Source organism: Malurus melanocephalus, unplaced genomic scaffold, assembly GCF_030028575.1.
Source record: "Malurus melanocephalus ecotype Western Australia unplaced genomic scaffold, MMel_1.1 scaffold_11, whole genome shotgun sequence".
NCBI classification, from domain to species: Eukaryota; Metazoa; Chordata; class Aves; order Passeriformes; family Maluridae; genus Malurus; species Malurus melanocephalus.
In genome coordinates, this window is record NW_026623243.1 from 3516507 (window position 1) to 3524629 (window position 8123).

The 8123-nt window shown below is 46.3% G+C and overlaps 1 protein-coding gene across 5 annotated transcripts in view; it reads right to left on the reverse strand.

Annotated features, from left to right (window-relative positions):
- The window catches only part of TRABD (TraB domain containing), a 36146-nt gene extending 28275 nt beyond the window's left edge, over positions 1-7871 (reverse strand). For 2 of the 5 annotated variants that reach the window (XM_057378883.1, XM_057378854.1), the window contains exon 1: positions 7153-7273. The gene's annotated coding sequence lies outside the window, so the exon portion shown is untranslated. Of the gene's footprint in view, positions 1-5509; positions 5626-7152; positions 7274-7674 lie in introns of those variants that run through there. The other 3 variants (XM_057378872.1, XM_057378863.1, XM_057378879.1) reach the window with 3 other exon arrangements.
- Positions 7872-8123: the final 252 nt, after the last annotated feature.

The window sequence follows — 8123 nt, forward strand, 5'->3', positions numbered from 1 at the left end:
GGTTTGGCATGAACATGTGAAACCAATCAAATTTCCCTCCTCCAGCTACCTCAAAGGCCTGTAAGAGACCCTTGTGAGATATATCACATACTGAAAATCTCAGACATGACAATGCACTTTTTTCAGATGAACTGGGAGATGCAGCTTCTATGCATGCATAAAGATCAGAGATTAAGAGTATTTCTGTTCTCTTATCTGCCAGGWGACTGTCTCAACTGGGGATTCATTCTCCTATTGTGAGTGCCACCAAGAAAATTCCTGGAGCTAGAGGAAACAAAGAGGAGTCTGATCTTGCTCCTTGTAATCCAGCAACACTAGGCTTTGCATCTGAAGTTCTCTTGAAAGGACTCCTTGATGACTGAATCCCCAACTCAAACACCTTTATTCCTAGCAAGTGGAATTCTTGTGCTCATTGCATCTTTGTTAGTCTGAGGGGGCTTGCCATTCACTGGGCCATTAAAAATTATTGTTCATGTATGTATGTGTGAACAAATGAAGCCCTTTTCCCAACTCTTAAGATAACTAGGCAGCCAAACAGGAATTTTTGAGACCACCGAATAAACTGCAAGCCTAGAATTTACACATGACTCATCTCCACTGATAGGCACCTATTTCCTGTCAAGGTTGTCTTGTCCTGACAGCACACACAGAACAGCCTTGCTACTGCCAAAAGCACTGCCGTGCACATGGACATTATTCTCTTTCTCCCAAAATAGCAAATTCAGAAAGGAACACACAGGAAAGTTCAATATCTTCAAGCAATGCTTATCCTGCACAGAGGCTGACAAAGAAGAATGAGAAAGGCCTCCCTGCCATGCTGTTTCACATCACCCCTTCAGCTTTCCTAATATAAACCAGCTTCAGCAGAGCTTCCTCTTTGCATGAAATCTTCTCAYGAACTACCGGCTCATTTTTCATACTTGATAGTCTTAGCTGACCAAAGTGTTTCGGTTCTAGCTTCATATCTAGGCATCTGAAACTCTCTTACCTTGCAGTCTCAAGAACGCAAGAGGTACATGCACTCACAAATCAGGACTTCTAGCAAGGCAAGKTAAAGAACAAAACACCCTTTCCCATTTAATTTCATTGGGAARATTCAAGCACCACACAGGGGTGGACAGACAATTCCTTATGCTATCCTCCTACAGTAGAACTGAACTTGCTCCTTTACTGTCTTGTCTAAATTTGCTTTCTTCAGACAGTGATTCAACTGAACCAATAAAAAAACTCTCAAAAAATCTCTCATGCTTCTACTTATAAAACAACCTAGTCAGCTACTTTTTAAGAAGATTTTTATTGAATATTTTCCTCCTCTGAGCTATACAGAAACTCAGAAGCAGCACTTGCTTTCCTCAACATGTTGATACTGCAAGAGGGAAACAAAAGTTCTGTGTAGTCCTGTAATTGCTCTGTATTTTCTATGTGCTGCACACACACCAGAATAGTTAGTAAAGAAATGAGGAAAGGAATTACCAAACTACCGCAAYTTGTTCCACCTTTTATTAAAAGGAACAGGCAAAAATTTCTGTTTTATCCCCTCAACAAACAAATCTAAATGCATCTATTAATGCTTTTGATAGCTACAATATTCACTAACATTGCAGAAGGTACACACATCTCTTAGTACTCAAAGTCTTAATTCTGTAGCCTCTGAAATAGGATTGTATGTACTTCCCTGTTTTACAAATAAGAAACTGCAGTATATGAACGTTTAAATACATCTACAGGTCTGACCTCTGGTAGCTAAACAGCTAGTTAGAAGGCTGCTGGAACTCTCAAAGCATTTCAATTTTCCAATCTGAATTTTCCTTTATTTTTAATCATAGGTTCTTCTGGGATCCCCACACACCCCACAGGACAGCACTTCCTCATAGTAACAAGGCAACAACACTCAGGCCTGTTTCTCTAAAGTTGCTGCAGGAAAGACAAGAGGTAGGCTAAGGACCAAATTTGGGAGCAAACTACCAAACAACAAAGTGGGAGTCCTCCAGTGAGAATACAGCACACCTCACACACGTCCTGCCACACCTAAGTCAAAACTGACCTGTGCAGGACATAAGCTACAAACACACACAAAAGACTGTCACAGATTCAYGTATCAGTCCTCTAACACCAGTATCCCTGGCCAGAACACAGCTTGCATCAGCTTGGCATGAGATGAAACAATAAAAGTTTACTTGCATCTATTAAGTGCATTAAGTGGGCTGTTTTCCTTTCATCCTCAACCAGCAGTTTCACTAGCAATGGATATTCGATTTAGCCAGTATAGCCTGTACACTGTACATTCATATTATGGCCTGCATCCTGATTAACAGGATCCCTTATTTTATGTAAACAGAAGAGGCATATCAGTACTTCAGAAGACACAGACCCAACTTTTCTCCACTGACAAACCATTGCACTCTTTACKCGCTGTTTTGAATACCTAACGAAGCACCTTCCATGCTTAACATTTAACCTACTAAGGCAAAACCAAAATAACAGATAGCCACTGAGGTCTCAGCACCATACTCTGMAACGTAAGCAGGGTGTTTAGGATTGATGAAGCTTTTTCCATACTTACACAGAACTCCTACAAATGTTTGCAAACAATTATCAGCTCCAAATGGTGCCTTCGCTGTTGATAGACTGCTCATACTCAGAAGGATGCATCAGCCGAAACCTGTCTCCCAATTAATGTAACAGCYACAAATTCAGAAATCGGAATTTATTTCAAAATTATCACCAAGGTGACCTACACCACATATTGCATGTTATCTCCTTGACACAACCCACGCCTTTGAAACTTAACTGARCAACTGGTTCTGTAATCACAGATGGTTGTAGAGCATGGCTCTGGTTTCCCATGACTCAGAAGTTCACAAATTTCAAAATACATATTTTTGCCCTCTGAGCATCAATGAGATGCTCTTGTGAAATGAACTGTGCAGACATATGCAGCCTAAACTCAGGCACACTAAAGTCAACATCCATTTGCATGCTTTGGCAGCCAAAACAATAAAGTCAAAGACAACTACATTCATTTTGCTTGAAAGGAGATGTTGGAACATGASAATATGTCACCTGGGACACTGAATGCACTGAAAACATGTTAAATGTTAATCAATGAAAGATGAGAAAGCATTCTCCGATGCTCTGTGGTTTTACAAGTTATTGCTATTACACTGACCAGAGCTACTTGATGAAATGAATAAGTATGAGGTGAATCAGGATGCTAATTGCAGAATTGAGAACAGACATTAGCCCAAATCCTTACTCTTTTCAGAGGTTGTAAAGACATTGCTAAATTTAGAAACATGGGACAGAAAGACCACAGTGATGTGGTTCAAGTCAGGACAGGCATTCAGAAACTGATACATTTTAGAAAGTACACATCTATCCAAATCACTTTCCTATAGTATTCCAATGTGAATTACATTAATTCAGAGAAGCCCTAGAACCAAAATAATTTTATTAGACTTTCCTGTAACCAGCAGATTGGGGTAGGATATCAATACATCTCATCTGTCCAGGCCATGTAAAGCTATGAACCAAGTGGTACTTTTGATTTTGGAAAACCATCTGCAAAACACACCCAAGCAGAACAAAAGGAAAAGAGCACAGCGGCTGCATGTGTAATTTCTATGGAGTTCCACAAGAAGCAGGYTCTCCACTGTCCGTTACCTACCATTACCTACAAGCAGAAAGCAAAGGAGATGGGTGAAATTCTGCCTTGTCAGTGGCTGTCCACTGAGACATGCAGAAGCTGGGTCTCAAGAGTACCAACAAACACACCAACTTTTGCTATAAACACTTGTAAATGCRATCTTTATGATGGCAAAATTGGGATTTTGTAGGACAAAATAATTTTGCCCAACTGCCAGGCACATTATTTATCAATAATGTTTTTCTGCGTGTTCCTTCCATCCTAGTGTCCAAACAATATCTGGGAAAAAGCTGATCTATTCTTTTTTAAAATCATTAGGTGATCACAAAGCTGAAAACAGTTACACAACACAGGCCCTGCTGGCAACAGGTAAAGACACGCAGCTCCACTCTGGCAGGGAACTGAAGGAAAAGGGTCAGGTTTCAAGACAGACCCCAGAGACAAAGCTCCAGGATGGCAAATTCCAGCCTGCAGACACAGAAGCCCCATGATGACACTAACTGCTCAGTACTACCGACACACTCACCAGGAAAGCTGTCCTGTTTCCAAGTCCATCCAGCTGTTACACCACTCATTTCACCTGAAACGGACTCTGCATCTAACAAATTCAGTATATTAAAGAAAACCACAACACCTCTCTATTTCTATGACTCTCTGTCGCCTTTCTAAGAAATGAGAAAACTGCTTAGCAACTCCTGATACCGGTTCCTCACACGCAGGCCTTCTTTATGCGCTGCCCATTAATAGCTGTCTTGCTGCCCTTCTGAAGGACGGCTCCCAGTTGTGAAACACACAAGATATGCATCCTAACAAGGCAAGATCGGGATCTCCAGACGCAGCAYGCAGGTGATTGGAGACTTTCTTCAATTTCACTAGCAGTCATGGTGTTTAGCTGTGGTGCAGACTCTTGCTGAGCCCTTCTGAGATAGGCAGACCTCTCAAACATACRTTGCACTGTCCCTACAGACAAGGCTATTTGCAGATAGCCTGAAGCACTTACCCACTGCAAGACACACTCCTGGAGCTCCAGTGTAGTCTTCCCTGTAGTTTGATATGCAGTATCATCCAGACACTTAAACTCTCACATGCAGACATGCCAAGACCCCACATCCCTCAGTGATTTCAATCAAAACTGCAAAGCAGGTTAACTAAAGGCAGGGGAAGGAGAGAAGCAAGAGCAGAAAACAGCTCCTCTACTTCTTTTTGCATTATTATTAGAAAAAGAAGTGTAAAGGAAGAGAACTTGCCACCGAGYGCATCCATGTTTTCATACAAATGTATAAACTGTTTATAATGTATAATAATATACATTAATTATGTTAGTTATGCTCCACTGAATACTTTTTTAGGAAGCAAGAAAAATAATCACTGCAAAAGTTTTAAGTTCAAATACAGAATCACAGTATTAACTAACATGTTAATTGCMTCTGAAATTTGAATGGTCCTTTGAAAAAAATTTCAGTAACTGAAGGTCTGACCTCAGAATCAGTGCACATTAGGTATCTGCAAATAGGTTTCTAATCTAGTAACAGCTATCACCAAAAAAATATATTGGTCAGATTTTGTACTAAATCATCTATGAGAGACAACCAGTGCTGCTAACCAGAGGGAACTTTCCCWGACAGGACAAGCAGAGCTGCAGAATCCTTCTTTCTCACTAGCACTGGCTGGCAAAGCTGTGATATCACTTCAGACACAGTTATACACCACTCCCATTAAATCTGGAGCACACTTATCTTTGGCCTGCTCTCATTTCCACATTTTTGAAGGCTGCCCCAAATCTCTTTCTTCACTTTTCCCGAATAGCAAATAAGGAAAAAGAAGATGCTTTCCAAAAAGTATTATTTTTAAAAAAGCACTCACATGACTCTCCCATAAAAAGACACCAATGCCACATGGTTCGTTCATGGCTCGTTCACAGTTGTGGCAGCAGCAGCAGCAGTGTTTCATCATATTTGACATATGGAAGAAAGAATGCACTGAAAAATCAATCCAACCGTTCTAGCACCAAACTACAAAATATCCAAGCCTACAGGTAAGATGCCAGTGCCAGACACTGTGATGACTGAAATTTACAATAAGCAACTCAAGTTACTGAATCTTGAAACTCTACTGACTGCCACCAACAGCACAGCACAGACCAGTGTCACAGCCACAACCCAGATTTTTCAATTAATGAATTCTTAGGATAATCAAATGGACACGTGTTTTTCCCCTACTGTGTAAGGTCTATCCTCTACTAAAATACAGTACAGAAACCCCCTGAAATCTGTTTGGTTTGGGGTTTTTTTGGGTTTTTTTTGTTTTTTTTTTTTTTGCTTTACTCCAAGTATTCCAAGAAGGAATACTTCCATTAATGAGCTGAACAGTAGTTGCAGAGACACACATATCTACAAAATGGAGAAGTGAGACAGACACTCTGGATATTTCTTGAGACTACTATTGTCACYACCACGTTTGCGGAATACCATCCAACTTGTAAAAGTTCATCCTGTTCTCTCGCTTTTCCAAGCCGTCAGTTGCAACTTTCTGCAAAGTTTTACCAAAGAAAAACACCCTCTTTCTTCCTGAAAACTAGCAAAAATAAACACCTCTGTTGTATGGACATCCGCATCAGTACATGTATTTTCCTCAAGAGAAAAGCCCAGGCTGTACCTGTGACACGAGTTATGCTCGAGACCTGGGTTAATCTAAACTACTTTCAGAGGTGAGTTCAGAAAAAGGCACAACTGTTCAGAGAACTAAAAAAATAAAAAAGAAAAGCAATGAGTTTCGGCTTTTCCGCAGCCCCCCACCAGAACCCACGCTCTTATCACCAAACACCTGGATCAGGTACAGCCTGGAGCGCTCTGCCACGTCCGTAATCCCCCAACCAGGGAACAGCCGTAAAGAAGGAGCGAAGGACACGCGGGCCCGGGTTTGTACAAACGGCCCCAAGAGTGGCGTTTCCCCACGAGTTTCCTGCCCAGCTGCAGCTCCCCGGCCGGCAGCGCCACGCGGGCTCCTCACGGAGCGCCCTCCCGGCCTCCTCCGCCCCGCGAGCGGGGCCGAACGCCTCAGCCCGCCCGCTGCGAGGCGGAGCTCGCCCGCCCGGCGGGAGTCCGCCCCCGCCCGGAGAGGCCCCTCGGCCCCGCCGCCCGCGGGGTCACCGGCGGGGCAGCGCCAGACCAGCCCCGGCTGCAACTCCCTCGCCAGGCCCGGGGAGCGCTCCCAGCAGCGGGAACCAGTGGGGCCGCTTCCCTGCCCAAGCGGGCGCTGCCCGGCGGCACCTCCGGGCCGGCACCTGGAGGGGCACGGCCGGGYGTGCGCCAAGGACAGCGGCGAGGGGATACGATCGCGCCGCTCGTGGCCCCCTTCCTTCCCGCGGGGCACCGGGAGAACCGCAACGCCCCCAACCCGCTCCCTCTGGCAAGCACCCGCCGCACCGGGGGTCGGCCCCAGCACGGCCCCGCCGCCCCCCAGCCCGGCGAGACGCGGCAGCGCGGCCGCCCCCCATCCCCGCTGACCTGCCGTGCTGGGCGATGGGAGCGGCGGAGCCGCCGCTGGCCGGGGCGCTACGGGCGGAGCGGGCGCGGGGCGCGTTAGCCGGACAACGTGCTGCACGAGTCGGCGCGGGGCGGGGCCGCCGCGGGGCACCCTGGGCGCTGTAGTTCGGCTCCGCTCCCGGTTGCAAGACATTGGGAGTCAGCCGGACTACAACTCCCAGCCCGCTGGCCCCGCCTTCCCTCGCGCTCGCCCCGCACGGCTCCTCGGCCGGCGAGCGCTCMGCTCCGGCCCGGGGCCCCGTGTCCGCGCCGGCTCACCGCGGCCGCTCGCATGTGTGCTGGCAGAGGGGCCGCCGGGGTTATCGGCATTTCTGCAGCAGCTCCGGAGCGGAGCGTGCGGGGCTGTGCCGTCAGCGAGTTTCCAAGCGCCTTCAGCTTCCCTGGGGGGCAGGGGACCATTTGGCAGGGAATTGAGCCACGTCTTTGAGGCTGCTTCTTCCTGTACCGGTGAGGCAGCTCTGCAGCCGCTGTGACCGTTCTTACCCGAGCTTGGCACCGACCTTGAAGCTCTGGACCCGGAGCCAGCAGCGCTCCCCAGGTGTCCGTGCCGGCTGTGGCTGCTGGCGGCGYGCTGGCACACGCGGGCTGTCCTTGGGAGCCCTTTGGAATGTGTACAGGTGTGAGGAGTAAGGGAGAGCACGAGCTGTCCCTGTGAAAACACGCCGTGGGTCTAATGAAGACGGAAATCGCTGGGAAATCACACTCCAAATGACGTAATCTCTGAAGTTATCCGTGACTTCCTCGATGTGCAGCCCTGCTGACACTGCTGTTTGGTTCTTTGCTTTCCTTCTTGCAGTGGATCTCTCCTGATGGAAAAGAGTTAAATGTTTCACCCACAAAACCTGAAAAATTGTGTTATACCACCTGTTTAAGCACCAGTGGCATTTGATGATACTGCAAATTACTAGGCTAACACAAATATTTTACTGGTC